At 46.9% G+C, this 25,770-nt stretch overlaps 1 protein-coding gene and 1 long non-coding RNA gene across 8 annotated transcripts in view; one reads left to right on the forward strand and one right to left on the reverse strand.

The window, feature by feature from the left end:
• Positions 1-18,924, reverse strand: part of LOC112545065 (uncharacterized) — a 61,519-nt gene extending 42,595 nt beyond the window's left edge. For 3 of the 4 annotated variants that reach the window (XR_012903058.2, XR_003088478.3, XR_003088476.3), the window contains exons 1-3: positions 18,798-18,924; positions 18,628-18,712; positions 9,537-9,637 (exon numbers count right to left, since the gene is read on the reverse strand). This is a non-coding gene — a long non-coding RNA (uncharacterized LOC112545065). Of the gene's footprint in view, positions 1-7,718; positions 7,877-9,536; positions 9,638-18,627; positions 18,713-18,797 lie in introns of those variants that run through there. The other variant, XR_003088475.3, reaches the window with a different exon arrangement.
• The window catches only part of SLC24A3 (solute carrier family 24 member 3), a 347,553-nt gene that overhangs the window by 98,870 nt on the left and 222,913 nt on the right, over positions 1-25,770 (forward strand). The gene's annotated exons all lie outside the window — the stretch shown is intronic.

The following is a 25,770-nucleotide window of genomic DNA, read 5'->3' on the forward strand; positions in this document are numbered from 1 at the left end:
ATGTGAGTGAATGTGCCTTACATGGAGACTTTCAAATGCCCGCTGAGCATGGGACATGAGTAACTAATGGCAATCCTCCCCCCCTCACACACCTTTTTTTTCTGTATTTGCAGTAACCACAGTTTCAGATTTAATCAGGCTGCATCAGCAGACAAACATTCAGGCTCAACTATGGAAAATTCCACTGACCCACCAACTAATGTGGTAGTGGTGGCAGTCGGGGGGGGGGGGGGGGGGGAGAGGGCGAAGAAATAAGGTGTCCCTGCTGCATACATGCTTGAATTATTTTTATGTTCCTCTGACACTTGCTCTTTTTGCATTTTAAGTGAGATGGTCACAGACTGTTTCAGGGCTGTGCTCTAAGCCAACGTATATCCTTCTTTGCGCGAAGCACATCTCCTCCCTTCCCCCGCTGCATAATAAATGGGATGTCCTTGGATTGCACTGGTGTATTTTGTATGCCAGGGAGAGACTGGTTTGGAGGCAGAGGTTAGCACTCGGGAAGGGGGAAAAGTGTTGAATTTGCATATCTATTACCATTAATAATTAGGACTGCATGTATTGAAATAGCTCCCGAAAGGTGCCAAATCATGTAGAGGACATTCAAAGGGAAGTACTCACCAGCTGCAGGGAAGGTGGCACATCAGTCCCCCAAAATAGTGGTTAGCTCACAGATATAGTGAGTGAGTTGTAAGGAGGGCAGGAAGAGGAGGGAGAAATGAGGCCTCCAACCTTCCTTGCCGCAAATTTAAGCCCATTGCTTCTTACTCTATCATTAGTGGTTAACGAGAACAATTCACCTTCCTCCTCCTTGTAACATCCTTTTCGCTACTTGAAAGCAATCATCATGTCCCCTCTCAGTCGTCTCCTTTCCAGACTAAACAGCCCAGTTCTTTCAATCTTCCCTCATGAATCGTGTTTTCTAGACCTTTACTCATTTGTGTTGCTCTTCTCTGGACCTTCTCCAGTATCTCCACATCTTTCCTGAAATGTGGTGCCCAGAACAGGACACACTACTCGGAAAGCACTCGAGTTTGGTCTAACTCTGCTGCTATGGGAACTAGCCACTAGCTCCTCTTGACTCTGTGAGAATGGAGGTCGGCCAACGCTGGGTACTTTGAGGAGGAATAAGGAGAATAAGGCTCCACATTCTAGAGCTCAGTGCTCGCTGTTGGAGCCCGATTTTCAAAAGCCTTCCGCTCCTGCTGCAGCACCTGTCAGGGGCAGGTTTTCACAGTGCACGGCCCTTCCAAAGGCTGCCACATGCTGCCCATTCTAGGCCAAACGCATGCAAGATCTTTGGCGTCCGTCTCAAACTCTGCCAGTGCCACTGGGACCTACTATATTTGTGGTCCTCGTGTGAGCAGATCTATTACTGTGGGTTTTGTGACCTGGGCAAATATCTCTTGATGAATTAATTGGTTCAGACACACGAGGGCCTGAGTCTCATTTATACGAGGGGCTCTTCACACACTCTGGTAGCATAAAGGCACGTAATAGTGCATGTCAATGTAATTTATGCCCATTATATTTTTTATTAATTATCTATTTATTTCTATGCCATTGGTTTATTTGTATTATGGCCATGCCTAGAGGCTATGACAATCCTCAGCTGGGACCCTGTTGTCTTAGGACAGGTGTACACTAATAGGGAACGTCAAATGAAGATACGCATCTCCAACTATGTTAATTAACTATGTTAATTATCATACGTTGTTTTGAGCTTCCCAGCAGTCCCTTCAGTGGGAGGCCGACAAGAGCAAACACTCCCGTTGGCTTCCCTTGTTTCTAGCACAAGCAGACATACTGGCTGCCCACTGGGGCTCCCTCTTGTTCAATTTGGTTAGTCTTAACTAGTCTCGCTAATCAAACACCAGAAGAGTGATCACAGCAATGTCAGTCTTCCGTTTAGTGAAGACGTGGCCTCAGTCACTAAATCAACGTGGTTCCTGCCCCAAAGAGCTGACAGTCTAAGAACACTTTAGACCATCAGAGTGGTAGAAAAATCTAACCCTTGCATATTTCCCTTGTGACCGTAATAGATTTCAGCCTAGGTCATCAGGATAAAAGTCAGTGATTTAACACTGATTTTCCATCTAGCTGGACCACTCGGCTTATCTTTTTGAAACTTTTTTGCATCTGATGAAGTGGGTTTTACCGACTAAAACTAATGTCTAATAAATGTGTTAATCTCTCAGGTGCCACGAGACTGCTTGTTGTTTTTATAGCCTCCTTTGGGAATACATAGCTGTAAAACTGGCATGTAGTTCCAGGTGACAAATTCTCCATCCCTGGGAACTGAAATGAAGGTTGAATGGCTTTATAAGGGACACATTGTAGTTCAACTACAAGTCATTGGGCAGGAGCTGGTAGGTGAAATCTGGGCCTATATACTTCAGGAGACTCAGACTGACCTTAGAATCTATGAATTCAATACAAATATAGTGCTACATGACAATACTACTTCTACTACTACTACTACTACTACTAAATAATAACAAATTGAATGGAAGGGTGACAAAATCTGTTTCCTAATTACAGAGATACATGTAAATCAGACAAACCAGACTTAATTTATTGAATAAGATGCTACTTCAGTAAGATTTTGGGAAGAGAATTTTTTCTCTGTTTTTCTCTATTTTTCTCTATTTTCTCATTTTTCAGAAATGGCTGAACTCTTAAAGTGACATTTGCATGGGTGATGGAATAGATGTATGCAAAAGCGCAACATAATTAACTAGTGCTTGGCATTATGAAGATATTTCTCGTCGAGTTTGTAACTTTGGGTTACGTTACCATGTAAGTGCTATACATTGCTGAAATAGAAGGCAATACAATAGAAAATACTGGAGCATACATAGTAAATTACTGACATTTCTGAAGTGCCCAGGAGAGAAAGGTAAAGTTTAAGTGCCACTAGGATGTTTAGAATCCTTTATAGCATATTTAAATAACCTTATGTTCTGTGGCAGTATACACCCTTTTGCTGGTCTTTCTTTTTGAAAGGAGAAATTGTCTGAGGCTCTGAAAACATTCGCGTTTATATTGTATATTATGACAAAGCTTTTCAGTGAAGTGGAGATGTATTGGCATATTCGGGGCTGAGAAGAGAAGATCATTTGAGATGCAGGGTAAAAAAAAAGATGATTCTGAAACCAAAACTACCTCTTGAAAATGGATCACTGTAAGCTAGATCAGGTTTTCCACTCATTTGACTACAGAAAACTCCATGATTAGTTCCTCTTTAAGTATCTGTTAAAAGAATAGTAAGGTTGCAAGGCACAGTAATCCAAATTCTGGACATGTCAAAAGTAAGGTTGCCGGTGCAAATGTATTCCTTTGTCCGTCTGTGCATTATGGCACAGTGTTTTTACACAATCCCATTCTTTATTGTCCACATATTTCCCTACTTTCAAAAGAAGACATAGTGAAGACCCGATTGAAACTAGGCAATGTTTTGTGGTTTCCACAGGAATCCCAAAATAAGTTGAGATTTGCTCACAGAGTGCAGAGAGAGTTATGATTTTATTATAAATCCCCCACAATGGTCTAGTTCTGCACTGTTCTATTACCTCACCTGTGCTTGTGCAATGCATCGTGCCCCTCAAAACCAGATTCTGCTGTCTCCACTCAGAAGAGACATCAAAGCCAGTGAGACTCCTTAGGTGAGTAAAGGAATTTGGGTTGGGCTAGTCAAAGTGGGTCTAAATGAAGGAGTGCGAGACACTTGCAAAAAAAATGACACTAAGACTTTCTTGTGACTGGCAACATTCTGTGACAGGCTCAGGGTGAAACGCTGACTCCACTAAAATTGACGGCAGCAACTCAGTATGGCTTCAGCAGGGCTGCCTTGGATTTCATCCGCACCAGCGACAATAGTCTCTTCTCCTTTGAAATACAAATTTCCCTGGAAAGGATCTCATGGACTGATGTTAATAGCTGAGTTACACTGGGCTTGTTTAGTTTGGAAAGGATAAGACTGAGACAGGACATGAGAGCAGTTTTCAGGTATCTAAAAGGGTGTCACAAGGAGGAGGGAGAAAAATTGTTCTTAGCTTCTGAGGATAGGACAAGAAGCAATGGGCTTAAACTGCAGCAAGGGAGATTTAGGTTGGACAGTAGGAAAAAGTTCCTAACTGTCAGGGTGGTTAAACACTGGAATAAATTGCCTAGGGAGGTTGTGGAATCTCCATCATTGGAGATATTTACGCGCAGTTTGGATAGACATCTATCAGGGATGATCTAGATGGTGCTTGGTCTTGCCATAAGGGCAGGGGACTGGACTTGATGACCTCTCAAGGTCCCTTCCAGTTCTAGTGTTCTGTGATTCTAGGATTCTGCCTTTGAGAGAGAGACCTGTGTGCCTAATGATCTCCGGATGAGGTGTTCCCAAGGTGCAGAGAGACTTTGGAAAAGGGTTGGCTGGTGGAGCTGTCACAGGTGTGTAGCGGGCTGTTGAAAAGGGATAATAATTGCACTTGATTTGCCAGGTGCACTGCTGAAAAATAACCCCAGGTGATAATTTCATCTTTGGGTGGCATGTTGCATTCTCAGAAGCTAATTGAAGTGCTACCCAATTTTACATGAACTTATTTTAAAGGATTTAAATGGACCGTTTTAGTAATTTCCAAGACATTTGCTCATCCTAGAGTTTCAGCTGGGCACTCAGACGCACATGACACCAACATCCAAGATTATGTTCTCATGCTCCAGGCTGTTTCCATTAGTTGGCGGAATCATTTAAGTGAAGATGATTAAAGAATACATCCCATGATCAAAGCCATCCAGCCATTGGAAGGCTGGCCATATACCTTCTCCAATGGACCTGTGTGACGTAGTGAGGGGTACCTTGCTGGTTGCTATGCTGGGCAGTGGGTTGTGAGTGACCTCCACTGGCTGCTGGCTGCAGCACGGCCCAGCAGGGCAGGGGATGAATCATTATGCAAGGGGGCTTCGAACCTGCCTGACGAGTATCTCCCAGGGAGCGGAACAATGGGAAGAAGGGGAGTGGAGCCCTGGCTGGGGCCAGGGCTGGAGTTGAGTGAGTTAGTTTCTGTCTGGGATCATGGAGGAGACAGCCTAGGAAAAGGGGCTGGGATTTAGGGGCCCAGTCTCCCCCATCTCAAGGGGGGGCTAAGGCATCCTAGCCCCAGTTCCTGTGACCGGATTACATCTGTATCCTGGAGGAGCAATAAACTCCCTCTATTCTACTGGCTGGTGGAGTCAGTTTGTGCCACTACGGGGGTGCAGGAGGCAGGGGACCCCAATGCGCCGTCACAACCTGTTCACTCAAAGAACTGAGTCTCTGGTTCTCTAGGCTGTGTAAGCTCCCAGCGTCTCTTGAGTTCCGTGCAAGTTAGGATCCTAAATATGTGTGAGGATCTGGTCCCGAGTTTCTTTTGTGATGAAGTAGTTTGAAAATTCAGTGCTTGTGAGAGAATCTGGAAGGGCGCTTTGGTAAGGTAGGTGCCCGTATTTTGCCGAACAGGGACATCTATGCAGATTGAAAGTCCAGGCTTGCAGTCTTCACTCAGGCAAAGCTGTCATGAGTCTAGCACCCATCCTGATGCCAAGTGGGGCTTTACTCCATGACAATCCCATAGGATGTGCTCCTGAAACAAGGTTCTGCTCAGTATGAGGAAGGATGGCAGAATCCAAACCTGGGCTAAGCCATTGCGTGAACGCTGCCTCTTTGGTAGAAATGTCTGTTTTTAAAAAAATTCAAGTGTTCCCCTTTGTAACCAATGTGACCCGGAAGAGTCCATGTCAAGTGAGCTGTGGATGGTTTATTGCCAGTTCGCTTGCAATTCCTCAGCTTCTGCATTGCCTGACAAATGCTGCGAGCTCCTTTGATGATTTACAGGGAAGTAATTCTGAACATGGCAAAGTGCAGTTCTGCTCTGAATAACAAGCTGTGAAACGCAGCTGCATGGGCGTTTTGGATGCAACTGTGCCTCCTTCGGGGTGCCACCGAGCAGAGAGGGGCAGAGAAGGCGTTTTGCCAGAACTTTTCTCTGCAGAACATTTGGGATGGAGCTTTGGCTTCATGCACGAGCATTTCGAGGCGTTGCATCTTTTCTGTGCTTCAAGTAGCTCGTATTAAGTGTGGGCATGACTCCCACATGAGCCAAGTTGGGTTCCAGGCACTGGGGTTCAAGGCCATGATTTTCCAAAGCAACTGATGGTTCTGAGCATCACATTTTTTGAGTGTCTGGAACACCATAAAGGAGCCTGATTTTCAGCATATTCAGCCATGCTCTGAGAATCGACACCCTGTAAGTGCCTCAAAGAGACACCCAAAGTCACTAGTCACTTGAAAATCTTCACCCATCTCTATGTCTGCAGATTAGAATATAAATCTCACACCTGATCTCTAGCTGTGTCGATCACAGGCTGCCGAGGCAAGGTGTGGAGCTATTTAAAAATGAATGCACTGAATATAGCACACTCCAGTCTAAAAATGTGCAGTGTGAAAATGGACTGTTTTCTTGTCTATGACTTCTTTGGGATTTCTTTACTTGCTCTGGTTGGAAAATTACAATCTGGTCCACGTGTTTTTTTTCAGAGTCTCTGCAACTACCAGCCGTCTGCCCTTCTGTATGTTTTCCCTAGCTCGTGAGAAAGTTCTGTATTGTTAGAGCTCTCAGCTAAGGACTTGTGAATATAGCAGGATCAGTGTATAACAGATGGCTAAAGAGTGCCTTTGGAATAAGATTGTTGTGTCAAAATAGCTTTGAGCCCTACTATGGGCCTGAGACATGGTAGTTCAATTACAGGACAAGTAGAGAGTCTCTAATGCAAGATCTGGGGACAACTCCTATTCTGTTTTGCAGAAAAATGTGAAGTTGGACATGTCAGAATTGTGAAGCAGTCCTGCCAGGTTCACACTTATATGGGACTTGTCCTGGGACTGACGTCGTAAAAAGCATTCCTCGTTGGCTGGTAATAACTGGGAGGTCGCCGTCTTTTGTTTTCAGTCCAGCTCGCTCAGTCGCATGGTGCCTTCACTTCTGTTTTCCTTCGTTTTCTAAAGTTTAGTGAGTTCTTTCTTCTTTTGAGCTGTACATACAATGGTGTCTTTTAGTGCACACGCTGCTTTCTGCTTCATGCACTCTCCATGCTCTGCATGATTGAGTTTGCAGGCGATTGTTTGATGGACTTGGATTGAGTGGCTCTTGAGGAGGATAAATGTATATTGGCTTCCCTCCATCAGTTTCAGCAAACTTCACTGTATAAGCTGAACCTCTCTAGCCCAGCACTTTCTGGTCCAGGAACATCTGTGGTCCAGCATGATTTTAGTTAGCCGGATTTCCAGAGGAATAGTCTGTTGGTGTGGGAGAAGCAAATATATACACTGTATAGTGTGGGAAGCTAGTCTGAGAGCAGGAGAGGGAACATCAGAGATTAAAAGAAGCTGATGCCAAATGCCATGAAAGCTGGGCCCTTTTGAATTGCCAGGCCTTGGGGCAGTTGCCCTCTGCCTCTCCCCATCGGTGGGTCTGGTTAAACTTGTAGAGCAAAGTGGTGTGAACCCCAAACGGCTGCTGTTTCCTGACCCTTTGCGGGAGTTCCTGGCCTCCTGGCCCACTAGATTCTTTGGTGATCTGAAGGGAACAAGACAGCTAATGGCCCACTGGGAGTCACAGCGAGGAACTCCCAGATACGGGGCTAAATGGTGATTTAGCTAGCAGCAGGGAAGCTGAGAACACGCAGTAACATCAGCTTAGACATGGTGGGGAGCAGCAGCTGCTGAAATCAACCCCATCCCAGCTGCTTTTTATGTTGTGTATTAGCGAGTGAGGGCAGACTCTTTCTGTGCGGTGGATGAATATGCATGGATGTCCAAAGCCAGTGATGAATATGTCCATGGTTTATCCTGAAATTCAGAACGAAAGGAGCAGAATTTACCAGTGTATATTAAGGCAAATAATTGGTAGCAAAAATATAGCGAACTTTGACCGCTAATACAGTAAAGTTTACAAAACCACTTCTCCAGTAACATCCTGTTCTCGCACAGCCCCAATTCTGTGCGATGTTTACCCACGATTCTATTCTTGGTTGCTATTCCAGAATTACCTTTTTGGGGAGGAGTGTTGTGGGCAGGGGCTGAGGGGGGGGGGTGTGGATGAACAGAATCCTGGGGGGCATTTTTCGTTAGCCATTCTGGAAAAGGTGTTTTATCTCCCAGGTCATCGTGTTTTCCCATGTGGATAATTCAGAAGTGGCAGATGATTGGCTCTCTAAAGTGGGCATTTAAGGAGTGCTCAGGGAGAAAGATGTGCTCTAATCCTGCCACAACCTCCCACTCCCCATCCATCAGAATAAACTTCTAAAAAAAATGAGAACTCTAGCCATAGAATCTTCACAGTTACAGATGGAAAGGCCCAATCCTGTGCGGTACTGTGTGTAATGTTTGGAAATCCATTTTAGTTGCTTAAGATGTTAACTCCACTTTGCAAAAAGAAAATGTGTTAGCCCCAGATCCTTCCAGGTAGGTGTTCAAATATCTTTGAAGATCTAGCTTTTAGGCTCTTGAGTCTTATTGCAAGTTAGTAGGATTTAAGCTTGTAGGTTCCTAAAGGTACTTGTACGCTGCAATGCTATTTCGGGATACCAGAGTGTCCCGAAATAGCTATCCCACATCTTCACAGCAAGCCTGTTATTTTGGGCTCGCTATTCTGATGTCCCTGTAAACCTCATTCTATGAGGAGTTGAGGACATTTTGGAATAGAGCTTTATTTCGAAATTTGGCGCTGTGTAGAGAGCATCAAATGACCAAATAAGCTATTTCGAAATAGCATCGAAATGAGATACACAATTTGCGTCGCTCAAACTGCATCTTTTATTTCGAGTTACGGTGCAGTGTAGACGCACCCTAAAAGTCCTGTTTCCAAAGTGATGCAGTTGCATAGATGATTTTGAATGCTCTGCAGAGTCGCTTTAAACTAGAAGTCAGCAAATCGGGGGCCCTCAGCATAAATGAGAACAGGGGGAACTGTTGGGTGCTGAGTACTTCTGCCAATCTGGTTTCAATTAGATCCCTTAATGAGAGATGACAGCCTGGCTATTACCAGGCAAATGCTGTGCAGAATGGCTCCGTCCCATCTGGGGGGCTGAAATCAGGCAATTTTGCACTTACTGCAGAGAAGGTATCCAACATGGGTAATAGATTTGGGAAATGAGCCATGGCCTTCGAAGAGCTTGCCAAACCTCCTCTGAGAATGAGCGTTCTAGAGTATTACTCCTGGGGTTGTAGCTCAAAAGGTGTGAACTGCAATCAGGCATGATTTTCCAATTGGAAAGACGCATAAGAGGCCAGAAACAAAGCTACCCCACAGTGCAAATGAGAGCTTGCGTTATTTAAAGTCTATTTTGACCCTTGGAAAATTAACACAAACAAATTAATTACAATAAACTAAAGGACAGAGGGACCAGTGTTACAAACAGCCACTTGCTTCGAGGCAGGTGCACTGGTTGCAATACACAGCATAGAATCAAACCAATTCAGCAGACGGATGAGACTGTCCAGTAAATACCTTGTGTCCTTTGTCAGGCGTGACCACAGCATAATCCAGAGTTGTGTAAGGAATGCGCAGCAGGCTGAAATCCACCAGTGGATGTTATGGATTGTCCATCCCTGGAAAGAGAGATTGGATCAGGTTCTAGAAAACACTCATCGTTTCTCTGCCTCTCCACTTTGGCTACCCCTCATTTGAACTCAAAACATTTCACAACTCCCCTGTTGCATTTTTACTCTGACTTTTCTAATAAGTGTAGGCAGGCTTAGCTCTCCTAATTGTTCTGTACATGCTAGGGGTGTGTGGAGACTGAGATTTTCTTTGTGTTAGAAAATGTTTGTGTTAGTAATAAAACTTTCAACGTCATGCAATGCATCCCCAGTTGTTTTTTATGTCCTCCCCTTCTGGGATATGACACACCTGTGGCGGAACACTGCATCCGTTCCACTAAAGGCTTGGGGGTTTCATGCAGCAATGGCTGGGTGAAATTTTATGGCCTGTGTTTTGCAGGAAGTCAGATGATCATAATAGCTTTAAAATCTATAAATATGTTGTTGAAGTGTTTTTGTGTGTGTGTGTGACTCACTTTCTCCTTCTGGCAAAGGTGCTATAAAAACCCTCGGGTCTTTTCAGTATTTTCCTATTTGCCATTAATGATTGAATATCAGATTTCCTTAACCAAAATACCTACTTTTTTATCTTATCTGCTGCAGCTGCTGCTGGCATTCTCCACTTCTATCTCTTCTCCCCCATACTCCCGGGCCAAATATTACAATTTTAAATAAAAGTCACAGTTGTACAACTTAGTCGTTTCTCTGCCAAACATGCACATACAAGGCTTGGACAAAGGGATGGATTATATAATTGCCACCTGATATTTGGTCCCCTAATGAAAATGGCACAAAGCCATGCTTTCATAAAATCTAAAGCCTATAGAAATGCTCCTCCCCAATTTATTATTTCACTTCCCATGAAAATAGTGTTGTTTAAACCAAATAAACAGTACCAGGCAGTATCTGAATGTACTGCAACCATAAGGTTCTGATTCAGCAAAGTACTTCAGCACCTCCGTATTGGAAACCCTCAATCTGGTGCATAACTTCCCAAGTGTACCAGCACAACTGGGTTGGCTGGAAGATAGTGGGGTGGGGGCAGGAATAGGACTCCACCCACTCCTCACCCTTTCCTGCCCACATGCACAGGAGGGACACTGTATTCTTCCAATCTCCCTTGCTGCCCACATCATTATGTTAGCCAGGTAACCTACGCAGGGGACTCTGTTTTCTTTCCCTGGAAAGGGGTTATAGAAAGAGCCACAACCTTAGGCAGTGTATATGACTATGGGACTATGGTAAGTTTGCACCCTCTAAGACCATATCTATACTTACATGGAAGTTCAAATTAAGATATGCAACTCAAGCTTCATTACTTGTGTAGCTGGAGTTGATGTATCTTAATTCGAACTTTAGTGCTGTCTTCATAGCAGGAGTTGGATGGAGCAAATGCTCCCATTGACTTCCCTTACTTCTTGCGATATGGGGAGTACCAGTGTCAACAGGAGCACCCTCAACATTTGATTTAGCGGGTCTTTACTAGACCCGCTAAATCAAACTCCGGAAGATTGACCTCCACAGCGCTGATCTTCCAGGAAGTGAGGACGTGGTCTGAGTGTGAGCTGTTGAAGGGGAAGTAAACAGAACTGAAGAGCCATGCTAGCATAGAATTGGAGCTTGTCGCTTCTTCTTCTTCATTTAAGTCACGGCTCGGTCTGGATGTGATCATATTCCTTATGTATTCAGCATATTGACACAATAGTTGTGACATCCATTCGATTCATGTGGATGTGCAAGATTAGAGGCTATCCACTGATTACACCCTAGCTGACAGGCCTTATTTAATACAGTCCATAGAAATAAGAGACATGTTAGTAGTATTTTAAAATGGCAAAATATAAACACGAAAAGGCCTTAAGGCTCAGCATTTCTTTAAGTAGGAGATCCTGACACAAAGGGAGGTCATGGTATAACCATCCTTCCTTCTGCCCTGCCTTCAGAGCTGGATCACCAGAAACGAGGGATGTTAGATGTCGTGTAATTGAATAATCATGTAACCGCATCAAATTTGAGTGGTTACATGACTATTTGATGTTCCCTGGAGGCGGGGCTGGCAGCTAGTGTGCTCCTGACCCCAAGCACAGAGGGGCAGGCGGGAGCCAGTTTGCAAGGGGAGCTGGGAATGTGCCTCTCTATTTGAGCTCTCAGTAAACAACATGCCATTGATTTGTGCAATATAGGACATGGCAGGAGACCAACATCAATACTGCCTTGGGCAGGGAAGTTGGTTCTATTGCCTGCCAATTGCAAGATGACTAATAATCAATGAAATTACAAACAGACTGTAAATGAATGCTACATGTGGAATGTAATTCTGCAAAAATAATACTAAAGAATAGTCAAGAGGTTTGGCAGGGGTATAAATCCTCATGCTTCAGGGCTCAAATGAACCTCTTAACTACTGGCGGTCAGGAGGGAATTTGCCCCAGGGCAGAATATCTCATTACTGCTTCCTCCTGGGTTTCTTGTATTTTCCTCGGAATCAGTGGTATCAATCAGGATCAGACAGGTGTGGTATTGGGAACTGTGTCTTTAGTGGTTGAGCACAGCCAGTTGGAACAACCAGGCATAAAATAAAGCAGATATTTTGCTAAATCTTAAGCTTTGAATGATCACTGAACTCGAGGGGCAAGCCAGTCTGGCAATTTATCCACACCTTTGTAACACAGCTCATAGTTAATGCCATGGAACATGCAGGCTACGTCTACACTGGCCCCTTTTCCGGAAGGGGCATGTAAATTTCAGCAGTCGTCGTAGGGAAATCCGCGGGGGATTTAAATATCCCCCGCGGCATTTAAATAAAAATGTCCGCCGCTTTTTTCCGGCTTTTAAAAAAGCCGGAAAAGAGCGTCTAGACTGGCCCCGATCCTCCGGAAAAAGTGCCCTTTTCCGGAGGCTCTTATTCCTACTTCAAAGTAGGAATAAGAGCCTCCGGAAAAGGGCACTTTTTCCGGAGGATCGGGGCCAGTCTAGACGCTCTTTTCCGGCTTTTTTAAAAGCCGGAAAAAAGCGGCGGACATTTTTATTTAAATGCCGCGGGGGATATTTAAATCCCCCGCGGATTTCCCTACGACGACTGCTGAAATTTACATGCCCCTTCCGGAAAAGGGGCCAGTGTAGACGTAGCCGCAGTGTTGTAGGGAAAGGGCAAAATCCCGGATGCACTGAAATCAGTGGGAACTTTGTAATTGTTGTCTGTGCAGTCAGATGTCACTAGGAGTATCCAGTGTCCACTGTCTCAAAGTGAACATGACTGGTCCTCGGGAACATGGGGGAGGAGCAAACCCCCAAATCCTAATCTTCAGTGTTCAGCTAGGAAAAAGTACTCAGGGATAAATTTAGGGCCCACTTCAGGAAAGCATCCCTATTCAGGAAAGGCACATAGATAACTGCTTAGCTTTGAGTGTGTGCTTTCCTGAATCGGGGCCATTATGAACTAACGTTAGTGCCACAGATCAAGGCTTGCAAAACTTCATTTGCTAAAAAAACAGTTTCGCTCCACAGCCACATGACGAGGCTGAAAATGATAAAAAAAAATGAATGCAAGTGAAACAAAATTACAAGCACCCAGCTGTTTGGGCATATCTGCAGAATGAATGATGAGTGAAAGGTTAAGACCCTGGTATTCGGCATAATGGATGGTCTGAATGGGAGAGGCAGACCCCGCAGAGAAAGGGGAGATGATACAGTAGATTGGTACGGAGCTAGTCTACAGAAACTAAACCACTCTGTACTGGACAGGGAAAGATGGAAGGAAATAGTGAGGGAGGCCAATGGGCGTTGGACACCAATGGGCGTTGAGCCCATGGTTTTTGATGATGATGAAATGAACTTGTGTTGAGTCTGACAACCCATGGGCCCAGGTTCAGCCTCAAGTGCATCACATGATGAAGTACCAAACCTGATGATGACAGAGGAAATAAGGGCTGATTCTTAGCAGGCTGAGTACTGCTGCCGCACGTACATCATACCTACATTCCCTTTAGCAAAAAGCACGTGCACAATGGACTGTGAAAATGCACTTTGTGGGATCAGGACCGACTGATGTGTGAGGGGTGCGCCTCGAGGATTTCCGCCTTTCAGTTAACGTTACTTGGCCTCCACTTTTGCGAGTTTTCACATTAAACACCTGCGATTGGGCAGTGAGTGTCCGATCTTGAATTTTATAGCACTTCTGGCTTGATTTAAACCCATTGGCACTGGAGACGGGGGGATGGGAGGAATGTAGGGCTTTTTGTCATGGAAACACCAGTTGCATTCTTTGAGTATGGACTAAGATCCGATAAACCTCATGGCAGAAGAATCAGGAAGCGTTTTACCAAAAGCCGAATGTCTAGAACAGGGGTTCTCGAACGTCATTGCACTGTGATTGCCTGCTGATAACGAAAATGACTGCATGGTCCTCGGAAGGGAACCAATGCCTGAACCTCATGGCCCCGGAGCCAAGCCCAAGCCCTGCCACAATGGGGGGCACCAGAATGTGGGGGCTTCAAGCTTGAGCAGTGGAACTCAGACTTTGGCTTCAGCCCCGAGCCTCAACAAGTCTAACGCCAGCCCCAGTGACCCACTTTAGAATCCCGACCCACGGTTTGAGAACCGCACGTCTAGAAGTCCAGTGGGTTCATATTGTATCTCTTCGGAAGCAGATTATTAATTGAGCAAAGCAGGTGCCCTGAATTGTAAACATGTGGCAAGGTTGGTCATCTACCCTTGTATGCAGACCGTATCCAGGCTGGAACAGGCTCATGAGCTGCAGTAAGGATGGTCAGCCCCAGCAGCTGCAGCTGTAATGGGTTTCAGTCTGTAGGAAGGGGCTGAAATGGGAAGAGTTCCCCTACTGGCGACCAGCTGGCCGGAACGGAGAGCAACCCAACTGCTATCACTTGAAGGGAGGAGCCTGGCCGAAGCCAGAGCCCATGTAGGAAGGTGGCTGGTCAGAGCCCACCATGCTGGACTCTAAGGCTATGTCTAGACTGCAGGCTTCTTTCGAAAGATGCTCTTTCGAAAGATCGCGTCTAGACTGCAGGCGGATCTTTCGAAAGAAAAATCCGCTTTTTCGAAAGAGAGCACCCAGCGAGTCTGGATGCTCTCTTTCGAAGACGGCCTCTTTACATTGAAGAACGCCTTCCTTCGAAAGAGGAACTTTCGAAGGAAGGCGTTCTTCCTCGTGAAACGAGGTTTACCGCCATCGAAAGAAAAGCCGCGTTCTTTCGAAATAATTTTGAAAGAATGCGGCTTGAGTCTGGACGCAGGGGAAGTTTTTTCGGGAAAAGGCTACTTTTCCCGAAAAAAACCCTGAGTCTGGACACGGCCCCCGGGTTTATTAGGGACCTGGTTATGAAGCCAGGAGCCTGCAAGTAAGACCCCATGTGAGGGGAAGGATGGGCCCCGGAGTAAGGCTGATAGAGCAGATGGGCAAATACCCATCTGAGGAGCTGAGCACTAAACCCAGCTTGGATAAAGTCTCTCTTATTTTGTGTGGCTTGGGAATCCACTCCCCTGGAAGGGGTAAGGATTGAACTTTTGTAGTGACCTGGACAGATGAGGCTGGCAACCCTGTACGGGGTGAACTGAGGCAAAGCAGCTGCAGCATCATGCCAAGCCATGAGAAGGCATGTGGGGACAGTGCCTTGATGACACCCCTGCTGTCTGTACACTCGCTTTCGTGAAGCATGCGTAGAGTCATTAAAGCCATGAAAACCAGCAATGCAACTCCATCCTGAAGTCAGTCCATACTGCTACTTGTTCTTACTGTGTTGGTGGGGGCTGGGACTTCCAAAGGAAACTAGGGGTATGCAGGACCTATTTTGGTAGGATTTGGGAATTTCCTTAGGCTTATCTGAAATCCCCAGCCTTAGACGATCTCCTTCTCTTTGTTTTGTCTTTCAGGGAATAAATCCACCTTAAAGTGCAAGTTCTTCTATATGATTTGCTCATTTCATTTTCGTAACACACACCCCGCTACAGTGAGTATGGGAAATTTGTCCCATTCTGCAGAAGGGGAAGAGCAGTTGTGCAATGCAATTCATGCAAGTATTGGCCAGCCAATACCTTGAGATTAATTGTGAAGCAATTTTTAAGTTCATCAGACCATGGCTCAGTACCATGTCATCTGACAAATCGGCTTAGAAAAGTGGAGACTAGGGGGGATAGGATAGAAGTCTATAAAACCATGATTGGTGTGGAGAAAGTAATTAAGAAAAAGTTATTTACCTGTTCCTATAACACAAGAATGAGGGGTCACCAAATGAAATTAATAGGCAGCAGGTTTAAAACAAACAAAAGGAAGTTTTTCTTCATACAATGCACAGTCAACCTGTGGACCTCCTTGCTAGAGGATGTTGTGAAGGCCAGAATTTAACAGGATTCAAAAGGGAGCTATATAAATTCATGGAGGATAGGCCCATCAATGGCTATGAGCCTGAATGGGTAGGAATAGTGTCTCTAGACCAGGGATGGCCAACCCATTCTGAACAAAAAGCCAAAATAGCAGTGAATACAGCACAAAATTGTTAAGAAAAAAAAAAAAAAAGACTGCCCCTTTAAAAAAACGCTTTTTGGCCTCATCAGGCTACCACCGGCCACCGCCATCTTGAAGTCGCCACAGGGCGAGCACAGGGAGTTGGGACACAGGGGCCGTTTTCAGGGGCACAGGGGCGGCTTCACGAGTCACACTTTCGGGGGGGAAGAGCCTCATGCGGCTCGTTAGCCACGGGTTAGCCACCCCTGCTCTAGACTCTGTTTGCCAGAAACTGGGAATGGGCGACAGGGGAGGGATCACTTGGTGATTCCCTGTTCTGTTCATTTCCTCTGGGGCACCTGGCATTGGCCACTGTCAGAAGACAGGATACTGGGCTAGATGGACCTTTGGCCTGACCCAGTATGGCCCTTCTGAGTTCTGCAAAGTTTCAAACACCACTTAGCCTGACTTCTTCATTTTCTTTCCATTTGAAACTTGAACTTTTAAGGAGGGAAAAATCTGGATCCTAAAGGGGAGATAAAGGACTGAGATCTGAGCGAAGAAGCTTGTTGCAGTGAATTAATTCTAAGATGTCGCTGGCTCTCCTCTGAAGGGACTACAGATTAAGATGATTAAGAAAGGATTCGCTTTGTCCACTAAGCTAGTCCTTGCAGCTTGGAACAAAAGGAGGGCTTCTGTTATTTGAATTCAAAGTAAAAGAATAATTTTTCTGACTAAAAATAAAGTCGTAATTAGAATAGATGGCCTAGTAACTGAGGTTTAGCCACTCCTCCCCATTTTGGTTCCTTTTTCACATGGAAACCAAATCCAAACAGAGCCACCCCACGTTTTAGGACATGCAAATCGGTTTAAAGCCCTTATGTAAGGGTGTGTCAGAATGTCATGAAAGGATAAAGGAGCAGACAGTGAAATATTTAGAACTCCGTAAAATTGGGGATTGCTGAATGGGGAGGGCATAGATCTAGGGGGACATTCCCCTTGCTTATGCTCCCAGTTAACCCAAGATCCTCTCTTATTTGGCGTATGCGGTAGTGGAGAATGAGCTGCCTTGGGGCTATGGTTGGAAATAGAGTGCTAGCACTGTAAGAAAAAAAAGGGGGGAGAGAAGGGAAATCCAACCCACTATTGCCAGACCCAAGTGCTCGAAGCTCATGAGTCAAGTCCTTGCAAATTATGAGATAAATAAAAAAGTCATGATTTTTTGCCAAAGTAAAAATGATGGGTTGTTCCTATTTGCTTTCTGCATTGGGATCACATTCTCAAGCCTTTCTGTGGACCCATAAAGCACATGCTGTCCCTTTGACTGCAATGAGACCTAAGCGTGGGCCTAGGAGAGGTTTAGCTACGTCGCAGGCTCAGGGCTCCCTTAAAGCAGGTCTACATTAAAGAGGAAGGTCCAATCAAGATTGGCATCTCCAGCTGTGTTAATTATGTAGGTGGAGTCGATGTACCTTGTTTCGAGTTTCCCCAAAATGTGAGGCCGACAGGAGCAAACAGTCCTGTCAGCTTCCCTTAATTCTCGCACAAGGCTACCTTCTGACGGGGTGCCCTCTGAGTTTGATTTAGTGAGTCTTAAGTAGACTCGCTAAATCAAACTCTGGAAGATCAATCGCAGCAGCGTCGCTCTTCTGTTTATTGAAGACTGCCTTAGAACAGAGCAACATTATTTTCCAAAAATCTCAGTGTCATCACCCCTTTCTAAACACATACCTCGCGGGCCTGCCAACTTTTAGTCATACAATTAGGCTTGTTACAGTTGCTGAAATTATTGGTATAATTCAGGATTACTCAAGTAAGTGTGGATTTGCTGAATCAAGCCCTGCAGTAGCTTGGTGGGGACCCCACACGCCTCTTTGTTGCACAGAGAGGAGTAGAAATTGTGCAATAATAAAGGAAAAACAGACTGGTGTAGAGGGGAAATGCACCTATGTTCCTATACTAGCCTCACCAAACAGCTCCACACTAGCACCAGTGAATGTTGTGGTGAGGAGGAAGAGCGGAGAAACGGGGAGCAATGCCTTTGCATGGCATGTCTCCTGAAGAAACCCATAGCGGTTGCACAAATATTTACCGTTTAAGTTGTTTCTCCAAGCAGCGCTGACTTTGTGTGTGTGTGTGTGTGTGTGTGTGTGTGTGTGTGTGTGTGTGTGTGTGTTGAAAGCTGCTTTAAAGGGCACAGGTGTGTGCCTGCCACCAAGGTAGCCATACAGCCCTCAGCCCCGCATATGTATGGGGAGTATGTCACAGGTCCACTGTGGAGATTTACAGCCCCCAGTTAAACTGCGTTGGCTCAGAGGGCAGCTGGCTGCCCCATACTCAGGATCTGGGCCAACCTGGATCCTCTGTGCATTAGGGTTTGAGCCATGCTCCAAAATTACCTCAGCAGGCCTCATGCCGAGGGAGGATAAAGCAAACAACCCCATCCCGGCTCTCTTTCCGGCCAGCGAGAGAGTACATTTTCCGGGGCTTTTCCTAGAGTCTCATGAGAAATACAGGTGTTTGTGTCTCTTTTTACCTCAGTAAGCACTGAGAGCTGGAGTCTCCTCTGTCGACAGCTTTTCAGCCGGGGCAGGAAGCTGGCGAGCCTCTTACCTAGATTACTTTGGGGAAGAAAAGGAGCCGTTTTAGTCACTCAGCTGCGTGATAAGGAAGGACTTTAAGCACAGAGTTGAAGGGCAATCTTACATTTTCCCAGCTGTTCTATTAAAATTCTGCTGAATTTCAGCGATCCCCGAGATTGTATGCTAATTCTGCCTCGGAGAGGACTCTGGGTTTTTTGTATTGTCTGCCACGGGCATATGGCAGCAGTAGGAACGGTTTCCATAGCAACCTTTCAGCACTATGACATCACCAGTGCTGTCAGATTTAAGCCCTTCAAGGCTTTTGGATTTCAAGGATTACATAACTTTGGAAGGGTTAGGCTGGGGCATGGATCTAATCAGTTTTCAAGGCTTTAGTCAAATTAAAATGAAATAAAAGTTGCGTGGCCCCATCAGCGGTGGATCTGGAGCGTTTTGCAACCTAGCTATGCGTGCGCTGCAGCCTGCTGGGTTTCAGGGACAACGCAGGACGGGGAGCCCAGCAATGGAGACACCAATTTAACCCTGTTTCGGGATTGTTTTCGAGTCCTGCTGCATTCCCCATTATTTTGTACCTCTCCCAAAGTGGGCTGGGTCGCCTTGTTGCAGCTGTGGCTGAGAATCACTTGGTCCATGAAGCCAGGATGGACTGCCTTTCCTCGGTTACTTTAACACCCAGAATATTTATTGGGTGGGTTGGGAAGAGGTGTAGACATTTTAAAAAAGACACAGCTCTGCGATTTTGGAATAGCCACCCACCCTCGGGGTTTCCCAGCACAGCCCCATTTGTGGGCCTGTGGGCTGTGTGGTAGGACGTGGTGTGCCACCAGCCATCATGCGACCCCGATAACATCCGTGTATCGCCTGCCTGCACCGCTGTTTTACCTTCCAGGTGGCAAGAAGGAGCAGTGCTGGGAGAGATTGCATGATGCCTGCTAGAGATGTCAATGTTTAACTGGTTAACCAGTAAGCCTCATGCTTAACGGGTGAGGCTTACTAGGTAAAGTTAACTGGTGGGGGCTGGAGCATTCCCTCCCTGCTGCAGACAGGGGGCTATTCCAGCCCCACGGGGGCCCGCCACAAACAGGCTGTTCCGGTCATCTGGAGAATCCTCTATCTGTCACACGCCTGTGGTGTGGAGACCACTCCTGCCCCGGAGATGGGGGAGGGGGACTGCTCCAGTCCAGTTGGGCCGGAGCTGCCCCCCACCACTTCTTTAATCCATTAACCAGTTAAACAGAAGCAGGAGAACGGTGTAAACCGAGCGTTTCCAGACTGGTGCCCTGTTGGATGGAACAATCAGTTCACTCTACACAGAGTCACTTGGAAGAGGGCAGAATAAATTTGAGCTGGCAGGCGTGTGCATCTATGCATGCATCTTGGTGCTGTGCTTTCCGGGGGTGTGTGTGCAAACTCGCATTACTCCCGCTGATCTCCCAGGAGAGAGAAGCAGGCCCCCGCCAAGGTGCGGGAAGGGGCACTGAGGCTGAGGGAAAAGGCTGGAATTGTGACGAGCTGGGTCCGTGCGCTGTGTCTCCGATCAGCCAGTCAGACAAATGACAGTAAGAGCAGCATTTTGAGGAGCCCTCCTGACAACAAGTCTGAACTCATCCTGCAGCCTTCAGGGGCATTGCTCCCCGCCTACTGCTTTGATGTAAATGTTCCGACAGAAGGAAACATTTTCATAAGCAGCAGCAGAAGTTTGGTACAGTCTTTTCCAATAGTCAGCAGCTGTGGTGACATCCACAAAGGGGCACCTCGATTGCGGGAACCCAGCTGTGTTCTGTAATGATTTTATAACTGTGTTTCCAGATAATCAAGTCTGATTTTTACCTTTATCCTGCTAGGAGAGAGTACAGTAGAACAGAGCACACACAACATCCAGGCCACCTGGTAACTCAGAGTGATGTTTTGAGATTCAGTTTAAGCAGAAGATGAGCAACATGGTAAAACGACAAGTTTTTTTTTTCAGTGATGGTTGTACGTACTCAGTCTGTGCTTCATTGAGTGAACCAAATGGTGATTATACAGAAAGTATTTGCTTTTACGGGTAAGTATATATAATACAGAGGCACTACGACCACTGAAAAGTCAGAGTGGAGTCAGCTCTCTAGCCTTAGCTAAGAGCCAGGTGGCTTTTAGCTCATGCTAGGCTCATGGCTTTCGTCCCTAAGGTCGCAGGTTCAGTCCCTCCTGCTGGTTTTATATATATATAATAAAGTATATTGTTCTTGCTTTTCGGTTAATAATCAACTATATTCATTGTTGACATGGGTCTACAGGTAGGTAGATTTCGACATTTTTCAAATGTCATGAAGTGCTTTCTGAGGGTAAGAAATTTCCGTTAATTGAGAATAATGCGTTTTAGACTTCCTCCCTCCTGCACACATGCTCTACTGAGGATTATGAAGGGTTTGTAAGACTGCAGTTGTGGAGTTAGGGTCTAGAATTCAAGTGATCGATAGGACTAGAAGTGTCTACATCTCCTGCCCTACTGTTGCAAACACTTAGCAACTTAACTTGTAGCATACCAATAGTCTCCTTGCTTTAAAGAGGATTACTCCTGTGAGTAAAGATAAGCACATGTGTAAGTGTTTACAGGATCAGAGTCTAAGCATCTTCCTTAGACAACTGAGCTGATGCTGTGTTTTAAAGATAGCACTCACTGTTGAATTAGTGGCATCCCTTCCCATGGATTTTCTCCAGGGACAAACAAGTACATCTTTGTTTTATTTGTGTTGCAGTAGACATTGGGGATCTAATTTCTTGCACTTATTAGCAGAACATCTATCTAGATATTTTAGAAATGGGCATCAGTCTTTCTGTCTGTCTGTCTGTCCGTCTGTAAGTCTGTTTGTTCAAGAGCTCCTCCTAAACAGTAAGAGTGAGGACCACCAAATTGTGGTAGGCAGCTTCCTCTTATCGTAACTTAAAGCAAGGTCAGGGTTTGGTTGTGCCAGGAAAGCAGGAAGGGAGCTATATGTAGAGTGACCACTGGGGACAGCTGCACCACCAACCGGGTAGCCAGCAGGGCTGGGACTCCACCATCTTGCCTGCCACTAGAGCGGGTAAGTAGCCCTCCGGTCCAAACCCTTCCCCCCGTACCTGGCCCTTGGGCACAGGGCCGGAGGGGAGGGAGAGAGAAGGACCTTGGCTGCTGGGTGTGTGTGTTGGGGGAGACAGAAGCCCCCTGGCAGCTGGGGGTGGGTTCAGGGGAGATGGAAGGCCCCTGGTAGGCAGGAGGGTTGGGGGGCAGAAAGATGACCCCAGCCGGAGAGGCTGGGAGGAAGAGAAAGCCCCACTAAATGGACCCCCTGTCCTGAGCCCTTCCTCACCCTCCCAAACCTCACTCTCGCCCTCCTACACCTCCAGCTTACTGCTCTGCTCCCCCCGCAACATCCCCAAGACCCTGCCCTGACTCCTTCCACATGCCAGCTCCCTTCTCTGAAGGAGCCGGGCACAGCCGGGTAAGTCTGCTGGTTATCTAACCGTCTTGTCATCTTCAAAGCTAAATTATTTTGCGTGTCAGCGTTTTAAGGTCCTACAAAACATATGAAACCGCCATTCGACGTGGGCTGGCTTGGTATGTAGCACTAGGCTAGCGTAACGCCCGATGGCGGAAGCAGGCTAGGGGCAAACCTGAGCAGGGTCTAATGTGTGTGGGCATTAGGGTTGCTAGTTCTGCTTGGCCATGTTCCTCAAGGTTTCATGACACAATCTCCAGGACAGTCCAAGAGGATTGGCAGCCCTGGCCCTGGTTGGATAGCCAAGAGGGCACTGAATATCGGCATTCCGCCAATGGCCAGAATTCTCACAGTGGGCTGGGCTTACTGATTAATCGTATCGACTCCATGGACACCCCCCCTTGCAGAGGCGTACCGAGGGTGTTATGCGCCCCAGAGGCAAAGGCACCCCCGCCACAACTGCCGCTGCGCAGTAGGGCCCCGAACTTGGTGCACGGCTGAGCCCAACCCTAGGAGGAGGGGGGCAGGGAGCTTGTACCGCATCTTCCCCTGCCCCTTCCAGTTTGGGGCCAGGCCCCCGCACGCACCAATCCGCCAGCGAAGATGGAAGAGGGTCAGGCTGGGAGGCAGAGAGGAGGCTCCAGCTGCTGGCAGCAGGCGGAGGAGGAGCAGGCAAGCCAAGGGATGATAGGAGGAACAGAGGGGGACTAAATTGGTGCCCCTCTAGCGTGGCGCCTGGGGGGAACTACCCACCTGTCTCCCCTCGCTATGCCACTGCCCCCTTGCTGTATCAGAGGCACCAAGTGGGAGGGGGAGCTGGGAGCAAGTGCTGTGGGCAGCTGGCTTTTAAGCTGGATCTCCAAGAGCACAAGCTCCACAGAGCTGCCTCCCCTCCCCCCTTCACGCTGCTGCCTCTGATAGAGAGGCAGCAGCACGGAGAGGGGAGCAGGTGGGAGCTGGTGCATGCAGGAATCTGGCTTTCAAGCTAGCTTCCCATGCATATTGGCTCATGTAAGCCACTTGTCTCCCCCTCCACGCTGCTGCCTCTCTGTTAGTGCTGGCAGGGGGGAAAAGACGGGAGCCAATACATGTGGGGAGCTGGCTTTTAAGCTGGCTCTCCTTGCGTGCTGGCTCCGCGGAGCCGCCTGCTCCCTCCCTCCTTTGCTCCCTCCCACAGAGGCAGCGAGAGGGGACAGGCAGGGGGCTAGTGCTTGAGGGAGCCGCTTCCCTCCAGCCCCCATGCTGCTGCCTCTATCAGGGCAGGGGGTGGGGCAGGGGAGGTTGCCACAGAGCAGCCTATGTCCACAGTGGGCCCATCGCTATCTAACATCCCTAGTTGCTGACAGCAAGCAGCCTCTTGCTCAGACAGTTTCCTCTTTCTGTTTAGGTCTTTCTGTAGTCTAGGTATCCCGCGAGAATGCTTCTGCCCAGCCAAACAGGGGACTGGACTATGACTTCTGCGGGGCCTGCAGGCCTTGAGCTTTGTCTTCGTTGACTAGGGATAACGGTTCAACGTGCTGTCGTGGCCCGGAAGCTAAGGAGGATGCCTAGGGACCCAATGCACCACGGTTTAGTAGCAGGGTCCTGAAAGCTAGAGACTACGCTGAAAATAAGTGAAAGGAATTTAGGAAAGAGGCAACTTATTCATGTCGTCAGAAAAGCCGCTTTGGGAAATGCTGCACAAAAATCCTAGTCCAGTTCCATTATGTTTTATTTTATAGGAGCCAAAACAGGAGGCTGAGACTTACAAAGGTACCTTAAGGAAAACCTCACCCCTCCATTCCAAATTTGATTATTTTTAAAGAACATTTTTCTTAACTATTTTATAATGTCGATGTCCTCTTGAGAACCACACATCCCGAGGAGTGGAGTTTTACATACAGGTATTGCAGTCTTCAGACAGTTAAGTATGTGAGTCCGTGCAGTGGCCAAGGATGCGAGGAAGTATTGAACTCGACCAGGTCGGTGTCCTGTGACCCCGTCACACCTCATGGGAATCCTGCTGTTGAAATTATTCCATTCAGGCTGAAAGAATTACATTGCTAAAGTATGTGGCAATTTTGCTTTGTGAGCCAAAGAAGAGTAAAATAAAACCACCACACTCCTTTTTAATTGGACTTCGGAAATTACTTAAACATATGCTTGACTTCAGGATGCCTGGACATGAGGCCGAAACCAGGGTTTGAATTTAATTTGGAGAGTAAAAACTGGTGTGCTTACTCACTAGCTCCTGAACCATTATATTGCCTTAAACTGAATCTCCTCACACTTTGAGACCCATTTTTAGAGTGCAGTTTTCACACGGTGGATAACAGCTTAATTAAAGGTTGTCATTGCCTTTCCCCTCTCGTCACGGAAGTGTTTGTTTGTGTGCCGCTGACTTAGTTTCAGCCCCATATACTCTCCATTTTCAGTTTTCATTGCTCTTTGCATTGGTGCAGGTTGTATCTCCAAAAACCAGCACTCGCTAGTCCAGCAACATCCATCACCTGGCAGGACCATGGATGCTCCTGGATCAGAGCGCCTAAGAGCAGGCGGGCACAAGAACTTAAGAACGGCCCTACTGGGTCAGACCAAAGGTCCATCTAGCCCAGTGTCCTGTCTGCTGACTGTGACCAAGGCCAGGTGGCCCAGAGGGAGTGAACACAACAGGGAATTATCAAGTGATCCCTCTCCTGTCACCCATTCCCAGCCCCTGACATACAGATGCTAGGGACACCATTCCTACCCATCCTGGCTAATTGCCATTGATAGACCTAACCTGCTCCCGGCTGGCTGGAGAAACTGGGTCGGCAGCACAAGACAGGGCCAGAGCCCTGTGATAGTCTCCAGCAGCATGGGGCCATGCCAGGGTCCACAGGAAGCACAGGTACGAACTGGGCTGAAGCCCCACAGCAGCCCCGGAGCCCCACGGCAGCAGGGGACCAGAGTCCCCCCTGTTGTGGCTGAACCAGGTCTCCTTAAACCCCCAGGGATGGGGTGAGGGCAAGGCAGGGCCTGCAGCAGTGGGGAGCGTGGGTCCTGTAGCCTCTGGTGGAGTTACCCCGGGCTCTGCTATGACCCTCTGGAGACGGTCCTGGGGTCGTTTTTATGTCACTGTTGGAAGTACAAGGTAGAAGTAGGACAATGTACTTTATGTCCCAGTGGTCTGATCCAGCATGGCAATTACTATGTTCCTTTTACATTAGGGGTATTTGCCTTCTGCCATGTTTGTTCCTCTTATTGTTCCTTTCCCCCTGTTGATATCTGCTGCTTTCCCAGTGAAGGTCTAAGCTCATGTAGTTCTGTAACTTTTAGATTGGGTTACAGCTGGCTATAGGATGAAGCTAGATTTTTTTTCTCTTGGCGAAAGAAATTCAACACCTTCTTCCTGCTGTCCATACTGCAGTCTTAGCCTCTTGCTTATGCTTGCTCTTGTACTTGAGCTCTCGTTACATTTGCAGGTGCGGAAAATTATTGACACTTAAAATGCAATTAGCATAAGTTTCAATCACCCGAGACCAAAATGACTTGCACAAAACTTTTTAACATCTGCCATCAAGATTCTAAGTCTGGTACACAACCAGAATAATGGAAGGGGAAGCTTGAAATGGTGCCAGGTTCATTTTTAAACCA

This window comes from Pelodiscus sinensis, chromosome 3, assembly GCF_052426305.1.
Source record: "Pelodiscus sinensis isolate ZL-2025 chromosome 3, ASM5242630v1, whole genome shotgun sequence".
In the NCBI taxonomy this organism is placed as follows: domain Eukaryota; kingdom Metazoa; phylum Chordata; order Testudines; family Trionychidae; genus Pelodiscus; species Pelodiscus sinensis.